The sequence below is a fragment of the Pelmatolapia mariae genome, linkage group LG7 (assembly GCF_036321145.2).
Source record: "Pelmatolapia mariae isolate MD_Pm_ZW linkage group LG7, Pm_UMD_F_2, whole genome shotgun sequence".
Lineage (NCBI taxonomy): Eukaryota > Metazoa > Chordata > Actinopteri > Cichliformes > Cichlidae > Pelmatolapia > Pelmatolapia mariae.
This window is the reverse complement of record NC_086233.1, coordinates 36666553-36682996: the sequence shown is the minus strand read 5'-3', so window position 1 is coordinate 36682996 and position 16444 is coordinate 36666553. Positions and strand designations below refer to the sequence as shown.

General features: G+C 42.2%; 1 long non-coding RNA gene across 1 annotated transcript; it reads left to right on the top strand.

The window, feature by feature from the left end:
• The first annotated feature begins 1453 nt into the window (after positions 1-1453).
• LOC134632227 (uncharacterized) lies at positions 1454-3863 on the top strand. Its single transcript, XR_010094487.1, has 4 exons — positions 1454-1757; positions 2574-2622; positions 2788-2850; positions 3248-3863. It is a non-coding gene; the product is annotated as an uncharacterized LOC134632227 (long non-coding RNA).
• The last annotated feature ends 12581 nt before the right edge of the window (positions 3864-16444 follow it).

Genomic DNA, 16444 nt, shown 5'->3' with positions numbered 1-16444 from the left:
TCGTTAAAAGTCCCCCGATACCGGGGACCGATACCACGGTCTGAGACCTGTCTGTGTTTGAGCAGCATGTAAGGGGTTAATCACAGGCACCGAGTGCCCGCCCCCAGGCCCCGGCTGCAGCTCAGAGCGGGGAGAAGGCAAGGCGAGACATGTCAGCCGTGTGGAACTATTTCAAAGTGAATGAAGACGCGAAAACAAAGGCGGACTGCAAATTGTGCTCAGCGAAATTGTCCAGAGGAGGCTCAAAAGGTAGAGCATTTAACACAAGTAATTTAATCAAGCACCTAAAATCCCAACACGACAACGAGTACAAAGAGTTTACCCACGCTTATTTACCCATGCTTATTAGCACAGAGGAGCATAGCTGATGCTATAGCAGTGGGACGGAAAATAGTTGGGCATTTTAAACATTCCGCCTTAGACTACTCCCGCCTCGAGGACATTCAGGGACAGCTCAACCAGCCAATAAAGAGACTGCAGCAGGACGTACAGACGCGCTGGAACAGCACGTATTACATGCTCCAGTCCCTCATTGAGCAAAAGCGAGTGCTGGGGGTGTATGTGTCCGAGCATGAACTCCCTGACTATCTCACCACTCACCAATGGGCTCTTATGGAGACGACTGTTGCCATCCTCGCCCCCTTTGAGGAACTAACTAAAAAAGTGAGCAGCTACGACGCACTAGCCTCTGATGTCATCCCAGCTGTGACTGTGCTAGTGAGACTTCTAAACAGAGAAACAGACGAGGACCACGGCGTCAAGACAATGAAAGCAACCTTACTGGCAGCTGTCAAGAAGCGCTTCAATGACGTCGAGACCAACCCACTGTACTTCATCTCCACCATACTTGACCCAAGGTAAAGTCTGTGTGCTATAGGTATTCAATGATAAACTACAGTACTAAATGTAAGATTATTTTCCATCTGAAATATTATATATTTGTAACTAAAATACACAAATACAAATGTATGCAATATATATAATATGAAATACATTTCCCTTATTACTACCAGAAAGTCAAATGGCTGGCATTTGTCAATGAGTAAGTATTCGGTATCGGTATCGGCGAGTACTGAAATGCAAGTACTCGTACTCGTACTCGTTTTCCAAAAAAGTGGTATCGGTGCATCCCTAGTATAATTCTCAAACATGTAGCTTAAAGCAGATAACTCGTAAGACGGAGAGGAAATGGCGTGTGACAAATTAAAAGATCATGATTTGGCCTGGAGAAATAGTTTGTTGCTCTATAAGAAAGCCCCACGTAAAGCTAGAACATCTTACTATTCATTAATGATTGAAGAAAATAAGAACAACCCTAGGTTTCTCTTCAGCACTGTAGCCAGGCTGACAAAAAGTCAGAGCTCTGTTGAGCCAAACATTCCTTTAACGTTAACCAGTAATGACTTCACTGTAAAATGTAATATTGTGTTTAATTAAAAATATTAAATAGGCTGAACTCAATTTTTATCAATTTGTTATTAGAACTCAATTTAAATAAGTTACCAGTACTTTTTATGCAAAAATGCTGATAAACTCGATTAATTTGAGCTGTCCTAACTTAGAAAAACTAAGTAAGCTGGAAGTTTTGCTTCTCAGGGCGGAAGGATGAAAGATGTGTTTTGAAAATGCCACGTGACTACCATCCTCCTCCCTCCCGGATCAGTCCGCATGTTCATGGCGCCAGCATTTGTTATGGAATATATTGAGCAAACCTGGAGATATTATTGTTGTCATTGCTGTGGATCTTTACTGACTTGGTGAGTAAATGTTTACTCTTATTCAAACTGATTTTGTGGCTTCTCTTAGTTTAGCACCAGGTTTATAATCTTGCTAGCTAGTTAGTGTTAGCCTAGCGTTGCTGCTGCCGCTGTGCTCATGTTACTTAAAAATTAACACCACAGCCTTAAAAACCTTACATAAAACTATGTCGGTGAATTTTTTTTGTTGATTGTTTGAAATAAATAAGTGAGATAAGAGCCCAGACAAAATTCTTTGGGAGGTGCAGCCGTTAGGGGTGGGGTGGGTGTGGGGGGTGGATAACGGAGCTCTCCGAAAACGTGGAAGCACTTAAGTACTTGATTTTGATAAATCAAGTAGATATTTGAGCATTACTCAGCTACATTCTCGCCTGAAAATATCTTAAAAGGTTATTTTGTGACCCAGAAAGGGTAGTCTGGTGAAAAGGAGGATCGCATTTGTCGGCCATGGTTGTCGGAGCCTGTGCGCACTTGTAAGCGCGGCAATGGCGGAGGAGCGCCGCTGAAAAACGTATTACTTTTTCTGGGTCACAAAATAAACTTTTAAGATATTTTCAGGCGAGAATGTAGCTGTGTGAATTTCAAATATCTGCTCGATTTATCAAGACATCACATATTTGCAAAAATGCTCCGACGTTTTCATGCTTTGTGGCAGCTTTAGAACATCTGTGGCATCTATTAATGTCAAATCTAGCCTTTATTTAACAATATAAGCAAACTCTATGTTACAATGATTGCACAGCCATTAAGGATCAAATCAGTTTCTGAAAAATGTTCTGTTTTTTCTCCCTCTGCTTGCTTCTTTCTGTCTTTGAGGCTCGGGACCAGCACTCCTGTTGTTGGACAGGAAGACATCAACTCAGTGGTAAGTATTTTGGTTTTCCAATATATTAGCAACTGTCAGTGACATTTATATTAATCAGGCTGAACTTTAATCATACTTTAGATCAGCCTGTTTTACTTATTGTTTTGTTTGTGCTTTGGTTTGGGGAAGTTGTTTCTTTACTGATCTTTTCCTGTCTGTTATTAGACTTGAGATATGACTGCACTGTGCTGTTGCTGTGACTCCAGTTAATTCTACAAGACATGCTGTGTAAGTAAACAAACAACAACAGTTTGGTCTGCATTTCTTGAAAGTTCACATCCCCCAAACTTAGTTTACAAACTACACTGTATATAGTGAAGTCTGCAAGTTTTCTAACAGCAAAATTTGTTTTGTGCCCAAATCATTTTGCACATCATTAGAATGAAAGTTATTGCCCATGTTTGCATAGCCCTTTTTAAAATGATGCTTTCATGACAATATTGTATGTTGGGTGGTGGTCACGGCTATCTAGACTGAGAAATTGGGACATTGAATGTCACCTCTCTGGCGGGGAGGGAGCCTGAGATTGTCTAAATTGGAGTCTGTTTTATACCAAATGCAGAAAAAAATGTTTTAAGAAAGCAATTAAGTTCATGTTCCAAAAAATATGATTGTTTGCTTGCAGGACACCAGGAGAGATGAGTCCTCCATCACAGATGGTGTGGTCAGTGAAGATGGTCGCCTGCAGGTTCAAGCTCATTGCATCTCCAACCCACATCCACTGCCACTGTACTTAAGGGAAGTTAAAGACTTTCTTCTGCACCTACATTTGGATCACCTCGATCCATGACAGTCATTCAGGCAGTAATGCCTGGACTGGAAACAAGCCATCCTTAAAATATTACAACATTCCAGCTCCTGTGTTGGAATGAAAAACGAATGTGTTGTTTAAATTAGAGACTGCACTTGTGACAGAACAATAAATATTTTATTTTGATTATATAAATAATGTAAGTACAAAACAAACTTGTGGTAGACCTAAACTTATTTTCAGAATAATTACATCTGAGACTTTGTTTCATTGTAAGATTATAACAGTGATGGCAATATAATTTTTATTCAGCAGAACAGTGTCCAGTATGTTGGCTGTTGTACTTTGTTGTGTTTGAAAATAAAAGTTGTGCTCATTTTAACATCATTACAAAAAGTGTTGTTAATTATTTTTAGTCATAATCAGGTTACCACAAATTGTTTTTTCATTTAGTTGAACTTGAAATGTTTGTCAGTAGGTTAACAATTAGTATTGTACAGTCAGAAATATCAAGTTATTCTTAATACTGCAGACTTGCAATGTATAAGTTGTCCTAACAGTCATCCTAAGTAAGCTTTACTTAGTTTTTTTGAGGCAACGAGTTTCCATAATTTTTTTGAGTTCTGGGAACTAACACGGCTGTGTACATTTTGAGTACAGTGTACTCAAAATGAGTAAGTTGCCCTAACTTGGTCATCTTACGTAAACTTGATCCAATTTTTTTGAGTTCTGGGAACAAATGAGCTTGTACAGAGTACTCAAAATAAATACGTTGTCCTAACTTAGTCATTTTTAGCTAAGCTTTACTCAATTTTTTTGAGGCAACGAGTTTCCATAATTTTTTTGAGTTCTGGGAACTAATTAGATTTTACAGTGTTCATGAACTTCATCACAATTTTTTTTTAACCATTAAAGAAAAAAATACTCATAATTATCTAACAGATGTAACGTCATGTACAGCTACTTTTGTTGATATTTATTTAGACTCAGCTGCACTCACCACTGTTGCTGAGAAAAACCCGATGGACTCTAGTGAGTCTTCTTTTAGAGACAAACAGGACTCAACTGCAGCTCTGCTGCTGCTCTCTCACACTTTCACTTCTGGAAAATGACGTTGAACTTCTCGACTTTCAGTTGTTGCTCCGCCTCTATCTGCAGCTGTGTGTCTGTGTTTGCTGCCTCTGCCTTTACAGGAATTTATACTCAGTGACTTTATGCAGCAGGTGGGAGGAGTGAAGAGTGGTGTGTGGGTAAAGTTCACACAGTAATGAAGGCCTCAGGTGATCAGAAGAAACTCACCTGAATTTCCTTTTTCCACAGCAGACTGAGAGCTTCTGGTGGACACTGAAGCTGACAGATGTTTCTTCTGAGCTGAAATGATGCTTTAAATTGAATATGAATGGTTTAACTACTGCCAGGTTGATGGCCTGTGGTACATAGCCGATTATTAGAGATAGGTTGATCATCCCAAAAGGTTGATTCTGTTCATCTGGAAATAGTGTTTTCAGTGGAAGAAACATTTCATTACTCATCCAAGTGACTTCTTCAGTCTCAGCTGACTGCAGGTTTCCCCAACAATATAAACAGTACATTTGCACAATGACTGAAACTAGCACCACTGAATGAACAATGGGCTGTCAGATATGCAAATTAATAAGCAAATTGTCATGACATTGATGCAATGTCCAGATAGACAGAATCAACTTTTTGGAATTTACTAACCTGGATGATTGAGCATGCATGAAGACATAGGTTGATCATATTTAAGATTGAAGCATTAATTAATGGCAGGACTTCTTTGAGCAGTCTTGTAGGAATGGGCTTTAAAAGATACATTGATGGTTTGGAGGAAGTAATGACTGAAGTTAACTCAAAAGATCAATTGGTGAAAAAACTCTAAATAAATATCCATGGTACTGAAACTAGCTGTAAATAATGTTACGTCTGTGAGATGATTCTGAGTCATTTTTTCAGTAATGGTCAAAACTTTATTTGTGAAGAAGTTCACGAAGTTAACGTTAACTAAAACGCTACGTCCAGATGAACAGAATCAACTTTTGGAGATTTACTTTCCTGGATGATTGAGAATGCATCAAGACGTTAACGTTAACTAGTTACTGGTTAACGTTAAAGAAATGGTTGGCTCAACAGAGCTTAACAAAAGATTTGGCTGTGGTAAGCTCGTGTCCAGGACTTGGCCATGGCGTGTGAGGCCCGGCTGTGAGGATGACTGTGCAAAGTTTTCCCTGAGTTCTTGTTCAGAGCAAAGCTTCAAGGTGAAGCTGATGGTTCAAATTTGATCCTATTTTGAGATACTGGGCTCCATCTCCTGCACACTGTTTATCTACTTATTTCTGTCTGTGCCAGGTGAGCTGGTGTTCCTCTACCAGGCCGGTTCAGGCCGGAATAGGAAGTTTAAGTTTGGTTGACTTTCCCATCTCCTACCTCCAGGCAGCCTGGTGTCTGATTTGACTGGTCTATTTCTGGCTTTTAGCATTCAAGGACACAGCCTGCGAGAGCATGTGTGCATGCGCGCGTGTGTGTGTGAGGCAGAGTTAGAAAGATGAAGGGAGGGAGGGAGGAAAGGAAGAAGGTAGAGCCGTGATGAGCTGGACATCATCTTCTAAAATCAGTTTCGTGTTTACAGCTTTGAAGTACGTCTGACACACCTGTGTGCGATATGGCCCCAGTTTCCTGTTTATTAGGGTCACCTAGCTGAAACACGATCCTCCTCCATGAAGGTTACACGCTGAGAGTAAATAATAAAAACCACTGTGTGCAGGTTTACACAAAGTTTATACAGCACTGCAGCTCACAAAGGTGCTTTAGTCTTTGTTTCACTCACAGATCCAAGTTTGACTGCTTTTTTAATCATTTTGAGTTGATTTTCTATCTTTTTGTTGTCATTTTGCATTTTTTAATTCACAATATACATTTTTGGAGGTGTTTAGTTAACATAATTGTTTATTGTTTTTGTGGTCATTGTGTTTGAAGCCGTGTTGTTGGAGGGTTGAAAGCTTGGAGACTTAACCTGGCCTCAGTGTGGCTGCTGCAGGAATTGGAGATAAAGAGCGTGTCTGAATGAGGCGTCGCTTGCTCTCGGTGGTATTTTACAGCTTTTAGTCTGTGCTGCAATGTCTTTTAGTCGATCAGTCTTCTGTTTCAGTTCCCATGTTCGTGGCCGGTGGCTTGAGGCTGCAGACACGCTGACGTCCGTGCAGGAGGCTGCCAGATAAAGTTGCTTAATCCGTCACCTCTGATAATGCAGCCTGTAGCAATTGTTCAGTTAACAGGTGACATTTTCCCTTCAAACGCCCTCCCCCTCCTACCCTCCTCCTCCTCCTCCCCCACCTTATTTACCTCAGAACACCACAAAAGGAGAGATGCCTGCATAATTAACTTGCCGGTTAGGCGGCTGATAATTGCCGCTACTTTGAAAAAGCTGTACAGCTAAATGATCAGCGGTGTGTGTGTGTGTGTCTATAGGTGGAATCATTTGTCACAACGCACCAGAGCTGCTGTTGTTTCTTCTAAATGGAAGAGGAAGAGATAATGGCAGCAGGAAAGGGCATGTACAGGCAAACATGACTGTTTAAAATTAATCTTCAGACAGAGACATTTTAAATGATTTTCAAACAGCTCCATGATGACAGCACGTGTGGAAGAAAGCTTTGCAGGTGTGGTTTGTATGCAGAGCAGAGTTCAGCCTGAAGACTTCAGACGAGGCAGGTTGTCAGTGGCTGACAGGTAATGACACAGAAACACAGCAGCGATCATGCTGACAGATTTGGGTGAAGCTGAGTCACTTCCTTCACTCCGCATTCTTATTTACAGCACTGAGTGAAAAGTTTCAGTCACTAGTTCCAACGCTCTGCACCATCAGGTAGGCATCTGATTTATTCTCCAACAGGATGATGATTCAAAACATCCGACCAGAGAAGAACAAGGAGCACCACCAGATAACAGACAGAGGAAAAATCTCAGCATCAGTGAGTCAGACTGGGATACACAGACTGAATTCATGAGTCCACACAGGAAACATTGACCTCACCTCTCAGGTTTACCTGGTATACGCCTATATATGACACAGGTCGAAGAGAGGCTTCAGTGTCTGCAGGTCTTGACAGGTCAACGGCCTGCATCCACACTCCAAAGCCTCCACCCACAGTCAGGCTGCAGTTCGTACGTGTGAACCTCTGAGATGTTTGGATGTGGGTCTCTGTGATGAGATGCTCGTGGTTGCAACAGGGTGACATTAATGATGTCCTATTGGCTGAGCTGCTTCTGCTGTTTGGTGTAGGTGATGTAGAAAAAAGAAAATAGATCCCAGTGAAATGGGACATTCAATCCAATACAACTTTATTCATAGAGCACTTCAAAAACAATAATATAGTTAACCAAAGTGCTTTCAAGGTAAAAGACAGCATGAAATACAAAATATGGACCAAAAGGAAAAATTGAAATAAAATCCATCCACTCTTCATCCAGGGCTCTGGAGATGATCCCAGCCGCAAACAGAGAAAAAAACATTTAAAAAAGGACTAGTGGCTAACTCTGCTACTTACCGAAGGTGCTTCAGTCTGAGAGACCTTTGTGAGCGTGTGCAGAAGTTTTGCTGCTAAAAACTTTACATCAAACAATTACATTTAAACTTGATTCTTGACTCACAACCAGTGTAAAGAGGCAGAACTAGACTAACATCCTCACATCTGTGTGTTCCTGTCAGCAGCATGCTGGATCAGCAAAGCCTGGGGAGCACCAGGGTAAGGCGAGTGGTCACAGCTGCATGTAAAGCATAAAGGCTTCACCTCTCTCACAGGCAGTGCCAGAGAAGGCAGACGGATGGAGTCCGCTGCAGGCCGGAGGAGTGAGCAGCTGAGTTTGGTGCTGGGTGAACTCAGTCAGTTTCATTGGGCTCAGCTCCAACAAAACTTCTAAAGCAAAGTTTCGGTTCTGACAACAAATCCAGCCTCTGTGGAGCCGGCAGAGAGCAGAAACCATGAAGCTGAAACACTTTCATTCACACAGTGAATGTGTGAGAGCATATCTGAGGTTAAACTTGTTATTTAGCCTCTGCTGTGTAAGCTCCTTCTCAAGATGACATAAATCTTTACATTACTGGTTCAGATAATAACGGCCTCTCTGCAATTCCTCGCCTCCCTGGGACTCTCGCTCCACGAGCCGAGCTGAGGTGATTATGCTGCAGCCTCTGGGGACCGTGAGAGGAGACAAATTAAAACTTTGTATTCTGTAAGCCGGCTTCGTTAACAGTAAATATGATGTTTGCACTGTGCAGATCCACCAGATGAATGGTTCCAGTCTGCACACACAGACAAACTCAGTGCTGGGCCCAGGACTCAAAAACACTTTGTCATTTTAATTGTGAGAGGAATCAGCTGCCAGGGTCAGTGTGAAAGTCCAGGGAAGAGCAACAGAGAGCAGGAAACTCCAACAGGAAACCTTTCTTCAGCTGTCTTAGAAAAATTCAATGTTGTTTAAATATAATCAAGGAAAATATAAGTCTGTCCCTTCAAAGAACAAAGCTTCATTGATAATACTGTTACCAGTAATGCTATTTTTCATTAATGCGTCACATTTCAAATCAGGACCTCACAGTACGCAGCAAACATTCGAGTGCAGTTAAAGTCCGTCACAGCAGCTTGTTCTTATGCTCACGTTAATGCACCAATATTACTTTGAAATCTGCTGAAATTTAACGGTAGATTTTTTTTCTCATTCTCCTCACCCCAAACCAGTCATGGCATGTTGCTGATGTCAAAACTATTAATGAAATACCACTAACTGTGTATCTGAGCCCAGTAGCCTCAGATAGTTAAATATAAGATAAGATAAACCTTTATTAGTCCCACACGTGGGATTTTTTTTTCTTTTTTACAATTTTTTTTTTTTACATATTATTACAAATAATAATAAAGGAAAAACTTGATCCAGAAAAAGACTTCAAGGACAGAGAAGTATTACAGAAAATATCTGGAAACTAGTAAATGTCATGGCGGGGTATGCCGGTGTGTTTTGTTTAACTGACCCAAGAGCAGACGCTGAGAGAGGAGTTGCAGGTGAAAAAAAGGTGAGCCTTTATTTTGGCTGATGGCACATGAAAAACAAGTAAACTAAAAAAGCTATGAGAAAACTATGAAATGCTATGAAACACTATGACCAGACTATGACTGTGGTGGGGATAACAGACAACCTGACAACGGCATACAGAAAACAGAGGACGGGATGCGATCAGTGGAAGTGGGAACACATGGGGAAACAGCTGACTGACATGAACCTAATGACAGGACAGGGAACATGAAACTAAATACAATGAACAAAGAACATAAGACTCATTCAAAATAAAATGGGAAACATGGAGAAAAAGTACAATAATCAATGAAATAAAACTAAAATGCACACAACACTGGGTCGCAGACCCAGTACCATGACAGTAAACTCACAGACATCCAGCAGGGGCAGCACTGAGTCAGTCCCTCATAGACTTCCCTGCTGAAACTTTACAGTAGAAATAACCATGTTTATACCCTGATACACAAACCTACAGAAACTTTCAGAGATCACTGCGAGTAACAAAAACAGGTATGAGGTGTTTTCTTACAGCTTGTGGTGTTCCACAGGGCTCTGTTAACAATCCTCTACTTTTTAATCCACCTTTAAATTATGTTCTCTTTTGGCAATGCACAAAGGTGTCCTCCTTCATAAAAGCTCTATGAGTGCAGAATTGTGGCTTAAAGTCTGCATCATTAGGGCCATGGCCTCTCTGACTGACAGGTGGATGGTGACACAGGTGGCTGTAGCTGCTAGCTGTCTGCTAGCATTAGCTGAACTGGACCTCTGGACCGTGTTTGTGCTCTTGGGTCATTTTTAATAAGATATTGTGACCAATAAAATGGCTGCTGTGAGATTACTGTAGCATCTGAGCTCTGGGTTTGTGAGTGAATTCTACATTTTGGTCCACTTGGTCACTTCTGTAAGTTCAGGCAGGTTTGTAGCTGTAAACCTGTAAACCAGAGCCCAGCTGCAGTTCTTCTCACCAGTATAGAGAAGATTTCTGCATTAGTGTGTGACGTTAAATTCACACTGCAGCGCTTCTCACCGCTCATCAGCAGATAATCCAGCTCCTCTGCTTCTGACTAACAACATCTCCTTTCAACTGAGCGCCACAGGGGCCAGCAGCAGGATGAATGATGGAGCGTGCAATTCTTTGCATGCTCCATGGAGCCTTCCTAGTTCTTCCGCTGCCAGAGATTTGACATGAAAGAGCTGCTGTGCTTTCACACTGCATGTGGACTGAAAACCTCAGTCCTCTTTCAGAAGCAGTGGGATGATTTTTGCACCATAAAGCTGTCCGAGCAAAAACACCAGTTAACACAGAGGGCATCAAACAAACACAGTGCTCTAAAGCTGACTGAATGATGCAGGTTTAAAAACAATGAAAGGTTAATGCAGTATTGTAGAGGACTTCATCATGTCTGGTCCTCTCATTTCAGATCATATTGAGTAAAAGAAGAAATGACCTCTAAATAGAGTCTCGTGCACATCTCCTGCAGTTCAGCTGTACAACTGTTAACATCTGATTATGTCATGAAGAGAAATGGGATGTATAAGCCCATCAGCTGCTTTCCTGTGGGTGGTGTGTGTGGGTGGGTGGTTGTGGTGGTTGAAGGCAATTCAATCAGGAGGCTGCTGCTCTCTTCACGCCCCAAATCAAAATGGAGGATGCAGTAAAGCAGCTCATGGTGCTATGACAGCCCTGATACTAACAGAAGGGAGTTTTACTACAGTCAGAGCCCATAAAAATCTCGAGCCCCCCTCTCACATACATGCACCTCCATTCATTTTACTTCTTGTGAAACAGGAAGTCAGACAATGGGTTGTCTCAGATGAACTGATGGCCATCCCCGCTCTGAAGACGAGGAGCGTTTGAAGACCATCATGGCCACTCAGGGAGACCAAGGCTTCACTGCCGTCTCAGTACTCGAATGACTGAAGTGTCGCCCACACAGTAACCTGAGTGTGAGCTTCAAAGCAGCTCTTCCTTCATCAGGGGAACTTAAAGAGAGCCGGGCCAGAGACAAACTCACAGCTGTGACACTGATGATGAACATGGTTAATGTGGCAAGGCGCTTTATGGGAAAGACCAACACCGACAGCTCGTGCACCTCTCAGGTCTGAACCTGAGTATACCTTTACCCGGCAGCATGAGGCAGGGCCAGTCATCACCTGTTACCTTTGATTTAGTGAATTCTTCTGCATCTGTTTACGGCAGAAATGTCTTCATTTATGTAAAGTTAATTCTGAGGGGTCACGTGATTGGTTGATGACAGCCTAGGGAGTTGTGAGGCCTCTGAACCGTGACTCATACACAGCTGAATGAGGTAAGTGAGGACTGGGTGGAGCTGAACGCAAGCAGGTTGTCTAAAGTCACCTAAGGTGAGTCTAATGGGGGTCTGCTGTGATTTTGCTTTTATGCGCATGAAAGCAGTTGGATGAAGGCAAATATATGGACTACATGTTTGAGAAAATCCCCTTCCTTCAGAATATGTTGAAAGCTGTGATAATCACATAAAAACATAATTTTGAGTATGACGGCAGTTCATAAGAGCTGAGATATGCAGATATGCCACATTAAAGGCTGCTGGTGTAGAAATCCTTGAAGCTGGTGATGAAACCGGAGTGGTGGAAACAGATATCAGCTGCTCCTGAAGATTCGCCCGTTTTTCACCATGTTCTCTACAAAATAAAAGCCCCGGCAGCATGTATCTAACTCTCTGTGACCTCGTGACTCATGCTGGAGTGTTTGCAGCAGTGATATCTGCTCACACACACACACCCGCCCGACACAACCAGCTGTGGTTTGTCTGCCCTTGCAAACCCATTAAATCCTCTCAGAAACACAAGAAACATTTATTTTTCTCAGAGCGTGTTCAGCCGCTCAATTTCCCATTATTTCTCAAATATGTGCCGAGCTTAGTTTTATTTATTTATTTCTGGTGTCGAGTGTGAGATTGACCTGAACTCCAGTCTTATCTCAGATTGATCGCTGCTACAATAACCCAGCCTGGGTGGCTATTGACGGTAACGCCGCTGCTTTTCTCTTTCTCTTCCTCGATTATTCTTTCGCTCTCAGTTTGACTTCTTCTCCTCCTCGTCCTTCCTCCCCTGCTGTCTCCCAGCTCGCCTCCTCTCCTCTCTACTTATTTCTGACAGTTGGACAGGTCTCTAAGATGCCAGAGCATTTCACACAATGATACCCATTTACAGCGAGGAGTGCTCATAATGACTTCAAATCATCTGTAATGGCTCATAATGGGCACTTCTGTCATTCCTCCTGAAGGCATTTCAGACATGCACTCTATGTGTGTGTGTGTGTGTGTGCGTGTGTGCATACATTCTGACTGTATACAAAGTTGGTCCATAAAAATAAAAGCCTCGGCTGGTTGAAACTTCTCGTCACGGTCATCTCTTGGCACATGCAGCGTTAATGAATCGCTTGCTGTCCTCTTGTACAAAGGTGTGATCACGAGGTTCTGAGGACAGGTTCATAAAAACTCAGTGTGATGTAAATTTGGTCAATCATCTTCTCTTTAACTTCCATCCACCCATTATATTCCACTTACCTGAAGAGTGGTTGGAGTGGGAGGCTAAGCAGGTATTCCAGATGTTCTTCTGGGTTTTTGGAGGGTCCAAGATGGCGCCTGCGTTTGGCTTCGCCGCTTGTGCCACTAGTACAGCTCGCTGGTATAGTTTTATACTGGCCGCTATTGTCGCCTGCAATATTATTTTTCTTGATTTTGTCTCTGCCACCAATATTTATGATCGGGGCACGCTGTTGTATATTAAAGACTCAATGGAGAGCTACTTTGACAGCTGGGACAGTTACAGGAAATTTTTCCCTCCACCTTTTGTGTGTTCCTCACCTGAGTGCACATTACCGTACATATCGGTGGGATTCAAAATGAAGAAGAGAAGGAGGGGAACCAGGGCCGGTGTCCAGGTGCAACTGAGAAAGTACCGAGGATTAGCTTCTTGGATGTCGGAAGATTCCCGGTGCCTACGACCAATTCATCTACTGTCACCTGTTGCCGACGCTACACTTGAGTTCCCAGCCTGGAATCTATGGTCTGATTGCTCCAAGTTCACCTTGCGTCCGTCGTCCGACCGCCGTTTTGATGGCAGAGGTGATGTACTACCATGGATATTAGCTTCAGCTAGCCCTGAAGCATAACAGGTGTAGAGGTGCGCACAGGTGTTTAATTCGAGTGCCACTGCAGTCAGCTGTTGAGTGCACCAACCAAACGTCATTGATCAGGTTTGCCCTGCTCAACATTCGCTCAATCACAAACAAATCATTTATTTTAAATGATCTTTTTATCAAGGAATCTCTCAACTTCATGTGTTTAACTGAGACGTGGCAACAAAACATGGATTATATACATGTGATGGAAATTTGTTCGACTGGCTGCTCCGTCATCGGAACTCCACGTCTTTCGGGACTTGGCAGAGGACTCGCTGTTGTGCACCAGGACAGATTCACATGCAGACTGAGGAATTCGGATTCCTTCACTTCATTTGAGCTGCAAATGATTAAGGTCAGCTCTTTGCAATCCTTTTATTGGAGATTATGTATCGGAATTTCAGGAGCGGGACCACGCCTCCAAACACACTCCTTCCGGTTGTCATCTATATAGGTTCCCCCCTGTTCTGCAAACTGTTCATTCTTGTTTACGTGCCCCACCCTCCCTCCCTCCTTGTTCTCAATTCTTTAACTTCTTCACTCCTATTCAGTAAATGGGGATCTGCCAGGCCCAGGAGCCGTCACCAGTCCCCTTCGGGGCCTTCCCCAAACCGCAGCTCAATTCATGTCCAAGCATTCACCTTTACCTACTAAAACGCTGTCAAACCTAAAATAAGGACGTGGGCCCAGCTAGTGAATTGTATTTTAATCTACCGAACTCCTGGACCTGCCGGAGTGTTTCTAACTGAATTTAACGACCATCCATTATTAAATTAGAGAAGGTTGTAATGTTGGGAGATTTTAACCTTCATATTGATGATGCATCCTGTAACATGGCTGCTGACTTAATGACTATCACATAGTCTTTTAACTTTAGGCAGCATGTTTCTGGTCGCACACATATAAAGGGTCACACATTGGATCTTGTTTTCTCCTTGGGTTTAAATATAAATGACATTCATGTGGAAGATGTCCATGTGAGTGACCATAGCTGCACATATTTTAACTTGTCGTTTTATTTGGAGCCTCTGGCTCCCAAAATAATGATTGAAAGGTGAATCATAAACCAGAACGCCGCCAAAAGGTTCTCTGCCATGTTTGACGCTGAAATGACTTACAATGATTTGGACTCCCTTGTCTCATCCTTTAATAATCAGTGTAATTCTATTTTAGACATAGTGGCACCTCTGAAAAAAAGTACTGTGCTATGTTTGAAATCTCGTCCTTGGATAAACGAAAACATTCGTAATTTCAGGAGATATTGTCGCAAGTTAGAACGTCTGTGGAAGGCTTCCAAGCTTGAGGTTTATAGGTTACACCTTAAAGAATCTATCCTCTTACTAAATGACATGTGGAAAAATGCCAGAACAGAGTATTTTTCACACCTCATAGCTTCAAAAAAGAAAGACCCTAAATTCTTGTTTAAAACAATTAAGAGTATTGTTTCTCCTGATGCTCCTTGTGCACCAGTTCACTCAACGTCTGAATGCAATGAGTTTATGAACTATTTCACATATAAGGTCACTGCCACCAGGTCAAATATCTCCCCATCATCTTCTCAATATCAAACTTACAATTTGCTCACCTCTGATACTTGGTCCTCTTTTTCTCCTGTTACATTACAGGACATCAGAGTCCTGCTTTGTCATATAAAACAGACTTCAAGCCATCTTGATGTCCTTCCATCTTCACTTTTCACTAGTGTGTTTGATTCCACTGGCCCCTGTATTGTGGAAATGATAAATACTTCTCTTCATACTGGCTCAGTTCCCAGCTTCTTTAAACAAGCTGTTGTTGAGCCAATATTAAAGAAACCTCAGCTGGATCCATCTCTTCCTAACAGTTATAGCCCAATATCCAAATTGCCTTTCATATCGAAGATTTTAGAAAAAGAAGTAGTAGAACAACTTAACTATTTCCTGGATAAAAATGCTGTTATGGACACTTTCCAGTCTGGTTTTCGTAAATTGCATTCCACTGAAACGGCCTTACTTAGAGTATCTAGTGATATTTTGATGGCAGCAGACTCTGGAGAGTACACAGTTCTGGTCCTGTTGGCTCTCAGCTCTGCTTTTGATACTGTATCATGTATCATGATAAACAGGCTCAAGAACTTGTTTAGGATTACTGGTGTTGTTTTAAAATGGTTTATGTCATATTTGTCTGGGAGATCGTTTATTGTTTGCATGAATCATATGACGTCAGAATCAACAGTTTTGCCGTGTGGGGTACCTCACGGATCTGTCCTCGGTCCAGTTCTCTTTATACTTTATATATATCTCCCCTAGGCCAAAGTATTAAGCACTATAAAAATATCTCCTATCATCTCTATGCTGATGACATTCAACTATACTGTTCCTTCAGGATTTCTGAGTTTTATAAATTGTCTAATTTAAGTAATTGCCTGACAGAAATCAACCAATGGTTAAATGACAATTTTCTCCAACTAAACTCTGATAAAACAAAAACTCAAATTATTGCTCCAGACCACATGGTCTCAGAAATTAGGCAGCATATCAGCTTCTTAGACCCTTATGTAAAATCGAGCCTCAGAAACCTCGGTGTCATATTTGAAACAAAACCACAAAAACAAAACCACAAAAACAAAATGTCCATCAAAGGCACCGGAGCGCAGGGAACAGTTCATAACTCCTCAGGGGGCCGACCCGGAGGGTGACGGTCCAGAAATCCACAGTTCATGAGATCAGGGGGCCGGCCCAGAGGCCAACGGCACAGGAGATCAGGATCAAACAGTTCAGGGGGCCGGCCGCGTGGAAAGTGGCGGCGGCGTGGGAACAGGTCCGGGGGCCAAC